Below are 14817 nucleotides of genomic sequence, written 5' to 3'. Positions count from 1 at the left end.
CTCAATGCAAATCATTCCCACACCTATGGGAAGAGATAGGCGAACGTTGTGTAGATGATTTGTGTTTGCTGGGATCCTGCCTAAAATATACGATGATGTACTGTACATTTAAGAAACAAATCTGGGTCACAGGTCTGTGGAGTGTGGTTAGGCTTACGGAGTCAGCCAGTCCCTCCCCCACCACCGACACACCTCCCCCACCCCCCCCACCCCAAACCCATACACACACACACACTCTCAAAGGTCACGTGGTTCACGGTTCACTTCAACACCCATATATCGCTTCCTGCCTGCCTGCCTCCTTCCCAGCCTGCCTCCTTCTCAGCCTGCCAGCCTGCCTCCTTCTCAGCCTGCCAGCCTGCCTCCCTCCCTGCCATCATGCTAACGGGTAGTGTGTGTTAGGCTTATCTTCGGGAATGAGCCGGTCTCACCCCCACCACCAACAAACCACCCGCCCCCCTACATCCCATCTCTCAAGGTCACGCGGTTCAACCGCGTGACTACCACTCACTCCCTGCCTGCCAGCCTTCCTGCAAGCTAGCCTGCCTGCCTGCCTGCCTGCCTGCCTGCCTGCCTGCCTGTCTGCCTGCCTGCCTGTGCCTGCCAGCCTGCCTTTCCCTCCCTAATTCTCACTACTTCCATCCCTTCCTGCCTACCTCCTAGCATCTCTCCCTACCTCCCCCCTCCCTCTTAGCATCTCTCCCTACCTCCTAACATCTCTCCCTACCTCCCCCTCCCTCCTAGCATCTCTCTCTCCCCCTCTCTCACTGATTCTCCCCCCCCCCCCTCATTCATACTGCCTCCCACCTAAGCTCCATCGTCCATCCACCCACCAGTCAGCCATCACTGACGCAATGCGTGCATTTGGAGCCAACATGGTGCACAGATGTTTCTTGATTGTGCAGATATGTAAAACAAAAGCACAGAATGAACATTCCAGCCTTATGGCAATTCAAAATAATAGGAATAATAGGCCGTGAATCTGTGAAGTCACAGTGGGCAAACTGGACCATCGCCCACCCACCACCACAAGCCGGCGTGACGCTTGGCGGACCCCTTCCTACCCGAACTTTGTTCGGGTAGCATGACTCTCCAACCCCAATCAGGAAACTGGAAGTTTCGGATAACTAAAGTTCGGAAACCAAGTGGTGCTCTGTACTAGATTTTGAAAGAGAAATTGAAAACATGCCCATGCACTCAGCCCCGGGTCCAGATTCATGGAATTCAATATTCATAAAGAAATGCAAGGTGCCAGTAGCACAGGCACTCAGCATAGTGTGGAGGAAGAGCTTGGACATGGGGGAGATACCAGATGCACTTAACCCTCCAACCGCGCATATCATATATAAATGATATCAGTGACAAAACCGAAACCGCGCACATCATTTATATATGATTTCGTGTCTAGCGCTATAATTTAAATGCCCCGCCTGGGATAGGGGCAGCTATAGTAAAGCCACGACTGATAGTTGCCAGATGCCACCTAGAAAAAAAATCCAGGCCAACATTCTTGGGTGTTAGAGCGTCAGTATTGAGCAAGCCACCAAGGCTGGCGCACGCAGCACGAGCTCACAGCACCGCTGTTCAACTTGTGACCACAGCATCGCCTACAAATGCCAAAATATATTTGATACTGCTATTATTTAGCAGTGATAGTATTACTGAAGCCCCCTGACTGTGATAAAACTGACCAGGATTCTGATAATAGCAGGATTGTGGTGATATTTAGCGCTGTGCTCCATGGAGGGAGGAGTAAGGCTGTGGAGGGAGGGTTGTGGCGTCGTCTTCTGACTGTGTGTGGCCACCATTTATTGACTGCACTCACCATACCAGCTTAGTGGTTCGCTATGGTGAACACAAATGTAGATACTTATATATAACGTGTGTATAGTGTGAGAAAACAGCGAGAGGTTGGGAGCCGCCATTTTGGTGAGGGAGGAGAGTCGTCTGCACGACTTGGCATGTTTACTGGTGGCCACTATGGTCTTTGGGCACCATACCAGCTAATTTGTACAGGTATGGTGAATAAAACAGGTAGATACTTATATATAATGTGTGAATATAGCGTAATAACACCATAAACAATATTGTTGGAGGAGAAATATTAGTGCGTCTGGCCTTGAGGGTGGCCGCCGATCAGCTGACTGTGTGAGTAGGTACATTTTTGTGTCTTTACTCACCATATAAGCTTAGATGTACAGTTATGGTGAACAAAACATAAATACGAATATATAACGTCTGTGTATAGTGAATAAATGCAAAAACAGTATTGTGGGAGGAGAATGAGGGTGAGTGAGGTGGTGTTGAGGGAGGGAGTGGCTCGCTGGTGTTTGGCGGTCGCTCCTCGTTGCTTTTTGACTAACAAGACCAACTTAGTAGTTCGTTATGGTGAACAAAACATGCAGATACTTATATATAACCTGTGTATATACTGTAACAACAGCAAAACTATTTGTTTATTGTTTTATGAACATAATAATTGAATCACTAATATGCTCACCATAATTTTGAGTACAGCGATGGTTCACACATTTTATAATATAAATATACCACAATTCACTGTATGGAATAATATTACTGCAAAAAAACTAAGAAAAAATCAATCATTGAAATAATTAGGTAATAATATATTTGTGGCAACTGCCTTTACATTTTTAGGCGATGCTGTAATCACAAGCTGAATAGCAGTGCTGTGAGCTCATGCTGCATGTGCCAGCCTTGGTGGTTCATTCATTACTGAGGTTCTCACACCTGGGAATGTTGCCCAAGATTTTTTTAAATGGCATCTGTTTACAAGAGCCCTGAGGAAGCTGATGTGAACCACGTGTAGCCGTGGGACTTTTAAATCTTGCATGATACTCCTAAACATCATATGATACTGTGCCCAATTTGTTGACAGTTACTCAAAGCATCATATGATGCTTTGTGCAATTTAAGGGATAAAAAGTTAACACAACAGCCTGCTACAGCTTGATTTCTCTCTCTTGAACATTGTAGAATGTCCCATATTGACTGACTTTCGCCCTCCTGGGCTAAGGTATGCTGAACTGTGTAATTACTATATGAGTACTGGAACACGTGATGATATATTGGACTTGTACCCAAGATTAACCATGTAATGTATCAATTATATAATGTATGTGATGTAACTATATAACCTGAGCTTGTAAAAGCACCTTCATCACCAGTGATTAAGTGCTTAATTGCACACTAGTTTCTCTATCAGCTATCTCACTCTGTCAGAGTAAAAGAGACAAATGTATGTGAATGCATGTGTGAGTGTGTGTGTGTGTGTATATATGTATGTATACATGTATGTATATATGTATGTATACATGTATGTATATATGTATGTATACATGTAATGTATATATGTATGTGTACATATATATGTGTGTGTGTGTATTGTGACGATAATCTCTTTCAAGAGAGATTGAGCCTGCTCTTCCCTACATAAGTACGTCAATATACAAGAGACTATATACAAAATACGTCCACCAAGTATCGCCAAACGTTTTGCCCAGAGAGCAAATCGTACCCAGCACACCGTGACACCTGCTACCACCGCCGTAACCAGCTAACTGCTCATCCTCTGCCTGCCTGTCGCTGATTGGCTGGTGACTCGTCGCCCCTGCCCTCCGCCTCCACCACAAGTCGACGTCTGGGCTGCAGTGCGACAGTCTCGTTAGAATATCTCAGTGCTCCTTGCAGTTGACATCTCTCGCTGGTAGACTAAGCCTTGGCTTTCGTGTACTAAGGGAGGTGGCAGCTCGAAGCCAGTATTCCAGCACCACTAATATTTTATTTTGCTATCACTGTAACTTACTTGTCTTAACGTAACTTTTCATTTGCCAGTGATTATTCATATTATTTTGTTTGTTGACTTATCTTGCATATTTTATGTGATTACCTTTATTCATGCCTTGTTTTTCTAGAGTAATTAAAATTTCATTGTTTATATACTTGTGTTTTGTGTGTCTTCCCATTACCTTACCACAGACGAAAGGACCAACTTTTTTTTTTTTTTTATGTGACGAGGCCCTGCCCCTAGCTTTTGAAACAGCCGAACACCAACGCTTTACCGTCACAGTATGTATGTGTATAAAGTACATATGGAAGCTGATCAGAAATACATTTCACCTTTGTAAATGCACATTAATGACACCATGTAAAAGACACATCGAACACTTTATGTAAGGCATACGTAAATCTGGGTATCTATGTATTTACGTATGTAGGTTAGCTTAGCATTTTAAAAGCCCCGAATCACCTTCTGTGGTTGATTGTTCAATAAACCCTTGAACTATATGTTTAACACATCTCTAACCCTATCCATGGAGGACAGAAGAAAATGTATATATGCTGGTTAGCATTGTAAATGTGTGGCCATATTTGTGGTAGAAAAAATTAATAAATAAAAAAAAAAGCTTGATTTGGGTGACATTTTTCAGCAAAACTTTGCAATTCTTCCTATGCTGCACTCATTTTCTTAATAAATGAGGAAGGGACTTCCTCTACTCTATATCAACAACCCTCATACCTTTTTCGTGTTTATGAATGAACTCTTGTTTTTCCTCTATGGTCATCCTCACATGTGCTTTCTTAGGTTGAACCTTACCACCGACTTTCTTGAGACCCATTATGTGATATATAATAATTACTTTTTATGTTCAAAAAACAAAAAAGCACAAAAATAATTAAATTCTTTACAAGCACAATCGTCACTAAGCAGGCAGCTCTGGTAAACTGAGGCCGGGTCGGCTGTGCCTCCAGGAATCATGGGATTGGTCGACCCATATGCGTATCAACAAAGTCGCTTGTCGAGGCAAAGGACGTAAGCCAAGTTGATTTTCCGACGAAATTTACGTCGTAACTCAAAAAATTCGTAAGCAGGGGCAGTTGTAAGTCCAGGTGCCACTGTACTTGATGCACACAACACTTCTAGGAAATCCACTTTCAACTTCCTTTATAAGCTGAACTTTTTATTCAAAAGTCATCACAACCTGTTTTCTCTTGGCTCTACCACTTGTTGAAGCCATGAACAACAGATTTCCTGCATTTCCTGATATATTACCAGGATGCAAAAAAAAAAAAAAAACATTGAATGTAATGAACACCAGTTTCTGGGTGAGACCCGGAGGCTCCCGGAGCTATCCAGATTGATATGGATATGCTGTATTAGACTTTGGCATCAGTCAAGTGAATGGAGTTCTTAGGCCTACTGGGGACCATGAGCCAGAATCTGGCCCCTTCAGAGGCACAAGGAGCCTCTGAAGGGACCTTTAGAAATGCACATGTGGTTTGGAGCATTCTATTTCTGCCACTGACCGGGTCAGGCACCCAAAAAGGTAAATGCCCCAAAACAAACCCTATTCTGGTTAAAAACTGCTACTGAAATTCAAACGAGTGAACAGAAATCCCCAAATGAAAACAAGCAAACGAGCATGACGTCACCACGTGCCGCTCCGCTGTCTGCCCAGCTCCCTTCTCACTGGGAAGGGGGTAGGGGGAGCCCCAGACTCCTTGTGCCGGCTATCTACACCCCAGTTCTGAGGCTGGATGTCAAAACATGCAAAAAAAACGCCTACTGGAGGGATGGAGGGTTGCAGGCGATGAGTCACAATAACGTGGCTGAAGAATGTTGACCAGACCACACACTAGAAGGTGAAGGGACGACGACGTTTCGGTCCGTCCTGGACCATTCTCAAGTCGATTATGATGAGGAAGTTGATGCAGGCAATAAATAGGCAAGAGAGAGGTGAGGAGCAAGGTAAGGTGTAGTAGAGGGGATAATAGTAGGAATAAGAACTGCAGAAGCCCCATTGGCCCATACGAGGAAGCTCCTATTATAACCACCGAATGAGAAGGGGATAGTAATAGGAATAAGAAGAGGATAGCAAGGGAACGTAAGAGAAAACAATGAACAGAAAAAAGAGAGAAAGAAAAGGAAAGAGAAAGAAAGATAAATGGAAGGGTAAGCTTATGTTAGGTCACGTTTGTTAGAAAGATTAAAAGCATTTGAGTATATATTGTACTGTGAAAGGGAAGAGTCCACAGCAATAAAGCCAGGACTCAAGTTCATGTTGGGTACGTTGTGTATTAGAGCCAATTCAACAAGACGGCGTCTGTGTAGAGTAGAGGCAGGAAAGATTATTTTGGAGGAAGACTAATCAATAGGATGATTAGAATCCCTCACATGACAGAAGAGAGCATTGTTAGTGTCTGCAGACACTAACTTCTCTTGTGTTCTTTAAGCCTGTCATTAAGAGTACGGCCAGTTTCGCCAAAGTATTGGAGAGGACAAGACGAACAGGAAACAGAGTAGACACCAGCAGCATTAGAAGCAGTTGGAGTAGTATGAACTAGATTGCTACGAAGTGTGTTAGTTTGTCAAAAAGCGAGCTTTATGTCAAGAGGACAAAAGGTATTAGTAAAAGTTTTGAGTTCAGATATGAAGGGAAAGCATAGTACAGTGCTACTAGTGTTGGAAGCAGGTTTAGGACGAGTGAAATTTCATTTAGCTTGAGATGGAGGGTTGCCAGGGAGCCTCCGGGTCTCACCCAGAAACTGACGTTTCATTACATTCAACGCTGATTTTCTGGGGGGGGGGGGAGACCCCATCCATTCGCCTGAGCTACTTACCCAAAGAAAAAACGAGGGACTAACCCGGGAGGCAGTCGCCACTCGCATACCAACCTGAAAGCGAAGCAACAGGCTGCAACCGCCGACCAAATGCTGCAACAGGCTGCAACCGCCAAAGCAACAGGCTGCAACCGCTGAAGCAACAGGCTGCAACCGCCGAAGCAACAGGCTTCCACCGCCGAAGCAACAGGCTGCAACCGCCGACCTGGGCGACACACGCCCAGCTAGGGCCAGGAACATTGTCCTGGCGAGTGCTCGCTAGGCAAGCACTGGTCACAAATCCCCAGCCAAGAGATGACGCGTCCATAAAAACATTGAGCGAGGGCTCAGGTAGGCACCGAGGCACTGAACCCTGAAAACCTGAAGAGGTAGCCGACGAAGCAACAACCGACACAAGGCCCCCTGTAGGCAGAACCCAGCGATCGCAAGAGAGGCAGAAGGGACGTCCCTGAAGGAACAAGAACAGACAACATAGCCAAACTTGACCCGGCAGGTAGACCAACACAGCAAAGTTCAGACTCCCGCACAAACCGTCGAGCAACCGCCGAGTGACTTGAGAGCACCCCAGAAACAGTTGAAGGCAGGACTGAAGCTGAAGCAGAGACTCCGAAGGGAGAGACAAGGAAGCGGTCTGAGAGTCCAACACAAGACCCAACCAAGTCCGAACATGAGAGGGAACCAGATGGGACTTCCTCCAGTTCACTAGGAACCCAAACCCGGCGAGCTGGGAAAGCACCAAATCCCTTGCAAGCAGACACGCGGACTGGCTGGGAGCCTACACCAACCAGTCGTTGAGGTAGGCCAGCACCCAAACCCCTTACATACGCAGACGGGCCACCACAACCCAGGTAAAGCGTGTAAACACGAGAAGAGCCAGATCCAACCCGAATGGGAGGCAACAAAAGCGGTAACTGAGATGCTCCACAAGAAAATCGAGCCAGTCCCTGAAACCCGGATGAAAAGGGATGTGCCAATACGCGACCCGGAGGGCCAGGGGCACCATGCAAGCGCCCGGCTCCAAAAGCAGCTGGACCTGGGACAGACTAGTCATCTGAAAGGAAGGGCAAGAAACCCAGGGGTTCAGACATGACAAGTCCAGAATGAACCGCAGGTCCACACAGTCCCGTTTCGCGGACTGGGAACAGAGAGGAAGCCCATCCGATGGACGTCATCATTTTAACAATGCCCAAGCACAGCCACTCCAAGATGACTCGACAGAGTGCAAGAAAGGTGGCCTGCCACTAGCCCTGAACTCCCCCGAAGGAGAAGGAGCCACTTAACGCCCCCCCCCCAATTGCCCCATCAATGGGGCGAGGCGCGAAAGGGCCGACATCCCTTGCAAGAACCCGACTTACACACAGAGCGATCACCACACCGATCAGACGAAGACAGGTCCTAAGGTGGCGCCAGCTCGAAAACTGGCACCACCGGCCTAACATGACGAGAGGAACCCCGAGCCTTGGCACCACCTCTCCGGGAACCCCCTCCCCCCCGTGGGCCTCCCGGAGAACCAACAAGTCCAACATTGGACAGCAACTAAAAGAGGCTTCCTGCAAGTACTGTAGAACTCCCTAATGCGGGATCCGCCAATTCGGAAAACGCCCTAATCCGGCAAAAATCGTGGCCAGATAAAGTTATCTCCCTATCCGGCCAAACTGTTTATAGAAGTCAGACTGGCGGATATTTGGCCGGATCAGCATATAATGATAGAGAGTTTTGATACCTAAAAATCTCTCCAAAACCAAGGGTCTACTTGCCACCAAATATAAAATGTGGACCTTTACCACTGAGCGATAAGTCCGGCCTAACACTCTTTGTACACCACCACCAGGAAGAGAGGGAGTCATGAAGGGAGGGAGGGAGTCATGAAGGGGAGGGAGGGAGTCATGAAGGGAGGGCAGGAGTCATGAAGGGGAGGGAGGGAGTCATGAAGGGAGGGCAGGAGTCATGAAGGGGAGGGAGGGAGTCATCCTCACTGCTGTTCTTCCTCCCACACTCACTTCCTCACCCCCTCTCCCCACATCCCATACACTCTTTGCTCCACTGGTCACATAGCCTGCCTGCCTGCCTGCCTGCCTGCCTGCCTTCCTCCCTCTCTGCCTGCCTCCCTACCTCCCAGTCTCTCCCTCCCTCCCTGCCTACCTACCTCCTTCCCTCCCTGCCTACCTACCTCCTTCCCTCCCTGCCTACCTCCCTCCCTCCCTCTCTCCCTGCCTGTCTGCCTGCCTGCCTGCCTCCCTCCCTCCCTGCCTGCCTGTCTCCCTGCCTGCCTCCCTTCCTGCCTGCCTCCCTCCCTTCCTCCCCCTGCCTGCCTCCCTCCCTCCCTCCCTCCCCCTGCCTGCCTCCCTCCCTCCCTCCCTCCCCCTGCCTGCCTCCCTCCCTTCCACCCTACCTGTCTGCCTTTCCCTCCCCCCTGCCTGCATGCCTTTCCCTCTCTCACTACCTGCCCCCTCCCTGCCCCTTGTCTGTCTGCCTGCCTGCCTACCTGCCTGCCTGCATCCCTCCCTTCCACCCTGCCTGCCTGCCATTCCCTCTCTCACTCCCTGCCCCCTCCCTCCCCCTTGCCTGCCTGCCTGCCTGCCTGCCTGCCTGCCTGCCTGCCTGCCTGCCTGCCTGCCTGCCTGGTTGCCTGCCTGCCTCCCACCCTGCCTGCCTTTACCTCCCCACACCCTGTACTGTCAAAAAGTACGTTAATCCAGAAAACGTGCTAATCCGGCTGAGGATCCTTCCCGTATAGTCCGGATTAGCGGGTTTATGCAGTTCTGCCCAACCACAGACTCTGCAAACAGTAAAGGACAAAAAGGTGAAGGAAACCTAAGAGCCAAGGCCCAAGCAGATTCGAAGGAGGAAGCAAGAACCACCTGCTGACACACGAGACTCGAAGCGAAAAAGACACACCGCATTCCGCAGGATCGTCGCAAACAGCATCAAAAAATGCATTGCCGAGATCCAGGCGCAAGACCCAGGAACAGCCCCAAGTACTTCCACATCCTCAAGCCAATCCGAGGATAGCTTCAAGAGGAAAAAGAACTGCAAGATCGTACACAACAGGCCACGAGCGTGCAAGTCCTCAGCAACTAGTGCAGCTGAAAGGGAGAGAACCTGCACGTGGAGCTGCACTACACCAATATTCTGAGGAAGGGCAGGGGTAAAAAAGCATGCACTGAGGTGCTCAAACTTGCCCCCCCCCCCTCCCCCGAGGTAAACCTGGACCACCATTAGTGCCTCGTGCCATTCTAGCGTGCGGTAATGACAGAAAGTATGGCAAGCCTCCAACAAAAACAAGGGCAACTTGCTAGCCAGGACGACTCCAGAACCTCATAACGAACCCGGTAAAGAGATGAAGACCCAAACCTGAATGAAGACGGATTCATGATGGAGGCAGAATCCGGGTCGTGGAGGTAAGCTGCAATGGCCTCCTGCACCTCATGAGGCGGGATGCGGGAAGCCGATAACCTCTGGAAGTATGGGACCAATGGACCCGAAGGGACACCAAACCCGAAGAGGGATTGACACAAAACCAACTCGTACGCAGAGGAGGGGTGGAAAAAAACCCCACTCCTAGTAACAACAAGCCCCGCTCCAAGGTTAAAAAAATACTAAGGGGTCCAATAGGGCCCCAAAGCCCCCAAGTCAACCCCTCCCCAGCCCCGGGAACCTCCACATCAGGACCCGGGGCTGAGTCGTCCTCCAAAGCCCCAGCCTGAAAAGAAAAAAGGAGCAGCCAGAAAGGCAGGAAGGAATGGGAACCACTGGTCAGACCCAGATGCCACAGCATAAAGAACCGACTCAAATGCCTCCATTGCCAGCCCGGAAGGGGCATCCTCCAAGACTGTCCAAGTCTCAAAACCAGCTAAACCCTGCTCCGACCCCGAAGCCCTTAGACACTTCGGAGCCGGAAGCAGGGTGGAGGGGAGGGGGGGGACCAGAATGAACCACAGTAGGAGAAGGACGAGGGGGCGTGGACAGAACCATTGTCGAGGTGACTACCTCCCCCAAGTACAGGGGTACCTCAGTTTAAGAGTTTAATCCGTTCCTGGAGACGACTTGTAACCCGAAAACTCGTAAACCGAAGCTAATTTCCCAAAAAGAAATAATGTGAAACGGATTAATCCAGTCCTGACTACCCAAAAACCTCACTTCAAACTAAACTTTATACCTAATTCATTGAAATCTACACTACAAAACTATGTTCAAGTTATTACTTACCCTTGCTGATGACTGCTGTTGGCATATGGAAGATGGTGAGGAGGGGAAGGAGGAAAGATGTTACTGTTTGGAAGGGAAGTCCTCTTCCATTATAACATCAGGCAGTGAGGACTTCTCTGGTGTGCACTCTCTGGCACATTTTGCCTGCATACCACCTGGACCTGCTTGTGGCTCACTGCTTGCTTGTCTTACTTAAAATCTGTCTAAAGACACTTGTTTTCCCTACATTTTAACACTTGTCTGTAGTAAGACATCACATTGTCATTTAAAAGATCAATGCAATGGCCTGCTACAGCTTTATCTGGGCGAGTTTTTTCAACAAAACTTTGCAGTTCTTCCCATACTTCACACATTTTCTTAATGAGGAAAGAACATCCTCTAATCACAAATATTTTCTTAGGTTGAACCTTACCACTGGCTTTCTTGGGACCCATTGCGAGATATATAATAACATTTATGTTCAAATGGCCAAATATCCAACAAAAAACTGTAAATCCTGGTGAAGAATTGAAGCGAGATAGTAACTGGCCGCGAGGCACTGGTAAACTGAGCGGCGATTGCCGTGCCACCACGCGCTAGTCGGCCCGTACGTGTGTCAACACCCTCGTATCCTGAGGCAACCCTCGTATCCCGATACAAATTTTCCGAGCAAATCCTGCTCGTAACTAAAAATAACTTGTAACTAAAGAAACTCGTAACCAGGGGCGCTTGTAAGCTGAGGTACCACTGTACGGGTCTCTATAACCAAAACGGGGCAGCCATCAAAAGAGCGCATTGCAGCAACCTAAACTGTGCATGCAATGCCTGAGTTGCCTGCACCCAAATAGAACAACCCGTTCTCACACAAGACAGCACATATATGACTTAATGCTTAAAGTCAATATGTTGAATATGAATTAGTAAATATGTGATATATTCCCAGTTACTTTTTTTTCCAAGGCCCAAACTCTTCCTCACGTACCAACTTGCGTCTCACAGTACCCGTCCGTCAACCTAGATAGCAGAATAGTCGTGATTGGTTCAATTATAAGGAAAATTGTACTTTTCAGGTCCCACATGGGTTGTGAAATTTACCTACTATTGTCCATGCTCTTAGAATATTATAGATCAGCTACTTCCTATTGAAGGTTCGTAGTTTTGTTTTAAGAAATATTAGTTGTTCTTAGTAAATTATAATAAGCACTAAAAATTATTACATAGAATAACAGTCCTTCACCAATCAATATTATATACCATAGTTGGTGCTTTACAAATCTTTAAAGGATGTTTTGTAGGAACGCTAACAGAAAACGATGGTTCATTGGAATGTCTATGGGGTAAACTACTCTAAACAGGATGGTATTGTGTCTACTATACCAACTACAGGATCGGTATATTGTCCACTACTACCTGTTAGGTGAGTAAGGGGTGCAATACCACCCACAGGATGGGTATGAGGGTCACATCCACCCAGAGGATGAGTATGGGGATCACATCCACCCACAGGAAGGGTATGGGGTCCAATACCACCCACAGGATGAGTATGGCGTCCACTACAACCCACAGGATGGGTATGGGGCTCCAACCACCCATAGAATGGGTATGGGGCTCCAACCACCCATAAAATGGGTATGGGTCCAATAACACCCACTGGATGTGTATATGACGTCCATTGCCGCGCGTCGAGCTCGAAAACCGCAGCATTCATCTCAGAACCATGCCTATTTCACGCAGATTCCTTAATAAACGTAAAAGTTTTATATGTCACAAGAAAGATAGAAATATAAGCTTCATTCTAAATACCTTATCAAGGGCATATTTAAATTTAAACCGAAGATACGTGTACTTTTATAATAGCCGAGCTCCGACCCAGGACAGATCGATCGACCGAGCAACTCTCTCTCAGAACAATGTTTATTTCACGTGAATTCGTTAGTAAACATATATGTTTTATATGTCTCAAGAAAGACAGACATATAAGCTTCACTTTAAACACTTTACTATAGACATATTTAAATTTCTAATGAAGATTATTGTATTTTAAAAATTACGGAGCTCCCACCCCGTACAGACTGAACGACAGAGCAACTCTCTCTCAGATCAATGTTTATTTCACGTAAATTCGTTAATAAACACAAATGTTTTATAAGTCTTAAGCAAGATAGAAATAAGAGCTTCATTTTAAATACATTACAATAGACATATTTATAGCTCAAGTGAAGATACATGTTTTTATAGTAGCGCTCAGTAGCTTGTCGGGCATGGAGTGCAGACGCCTACGCACTTGCCGATATATTGTATAATTAACAAAGATACGCTAATAAAGCCTAAAATCTTATATGCCTCCAGAAAGACCGATATATGAACATTATTATAATTGCACCAAATGAAATATATCATGTTCGAGAACAAAGATATATCAATTTTAAATTAAGTTTCGACTCTCTCTCGGGTGAGAGAGATGGGGCGACTCTCGCCCCATCTATTGGAGATTCTGTGCACTAAATACCCAAAGCTACTCAAACCCTCCTAGCATTATTTAAGTAATGAAGTAATATGGTATATTTACTCACTATAATGTGGGTGCTGAATGCAGAACATGAGAAAACATATATTTACTCCAAACTAATATAATTTCATTATGAAATAAGTAGCATCAAAGGAAGTCGATGGTCCAAGCAGCAATGTTGTGGAGCGACTTATCCAAGATATATCGTTGTTTGGAAAGTGTTTGTTGGCATATCCAGTTGTCGCACTTCTCTGCTCAAATTATCACAAATTTAAATTATAATGTTAACAAGTAGAATACGTATTTTTAATAAAATCTAACATAACTAGCCAGAAAACATTTAACATTAATTAAAAAATATATGTTTGGAAGTTAAATCGACTTCATAGGACAATGGTTTTGTTATATATACTCGTTATTCGTTGACATGCGTTCGCTACTTAAACTACCATGTACTGTACTTATGTAAAATCTCCCATGTCTCTTCGCTCATCTCACCGAACCCTACAGGCTCTGTGATATATTGTTTAATTAATTGAGATTCACAAATAAAGCTTATAATTGTATATGTTATCAAAAAGGCAGAGCTTAGTTTAGTTCATTTATTATGCACTCCATACCCATCCTATGGACGATAGTGGAGTGTTACAGAGGCACATAATGGGCTCAGGGAATGAGCCCCACAATTCATATAGCCAAGCAAGTTATAATCTTGATAAGCTAATTACAAAAGTCAATACACATTGTCACATCAACAATGGGCTCGAGACCGACCACAAGTACAGTTTATAATTTAAGCAACTGACATATATGGAGGGCTAGTGTCACAATTGATATGTTTATCCTACACATAACCCCCTCTCCCCCATCCAATGGGCAGCGGTGGATAGGTTACAATCAAGTCGTTTTTTGCGTTTTATTCAGAGATTAGATCTTATTGGGTGAGGAAAGATATTCATATTTTAAAGAAGGCTTCTTGGCTGATGCTCTCCATTGATGGAAAATATACAACCTTTTGAAAATCAATGTTAGTTTGATCTAGATATTGTAATTAACGAAAGTATTTATGTCATCTGAAAGGTAGAAATATAGGCTACATTTAAAATCCTTTGTCATAAATATAACTGAAGTGAAAACGAAGATATATGCGTTTTGATAGTTACTTGATGGCTTGCTCTGAGAGTGTGAAGCCCTGCACACCAGCCAATAAATTGTATAATTAGTTTCCATATATTTTAATTAATCTTAAAAATCTATATGTCAGAAGAAAGGAAGATGTAGCCGTTAATGTGACAACATTTAAAAATATATATATCTTAAGTTAAATAAATAATACCACCTTATTGCCGGTGTCCGGACACATGAAAATTACCTAGGTATCAGTATCCAGCCAGGCGGGGATCACAGGCTGCACAATACTGATAAATTTATGTAATGCACTACTTGTGGTCGATCTCGAACCCATTTATGATGTGACG

This window comes from Procambarus clarkii, chromosome 35, assembly GCF_040958095.1.
Source record: "Procambarus clarkii isolate CNS0578487 chromosome 35, FALCON_Pclarkii_2.0, whole genome shotgun sequence".
Classification (NCBI taxonomy): Eukaryota; Metazoa; Arthropoda; class Malacostraca; order Decapoda; family Cambaridae; genus Procambarus; species Procambarus clarkii.
This window is presented reverse-complemented; position numbering follows the sequence as displayed.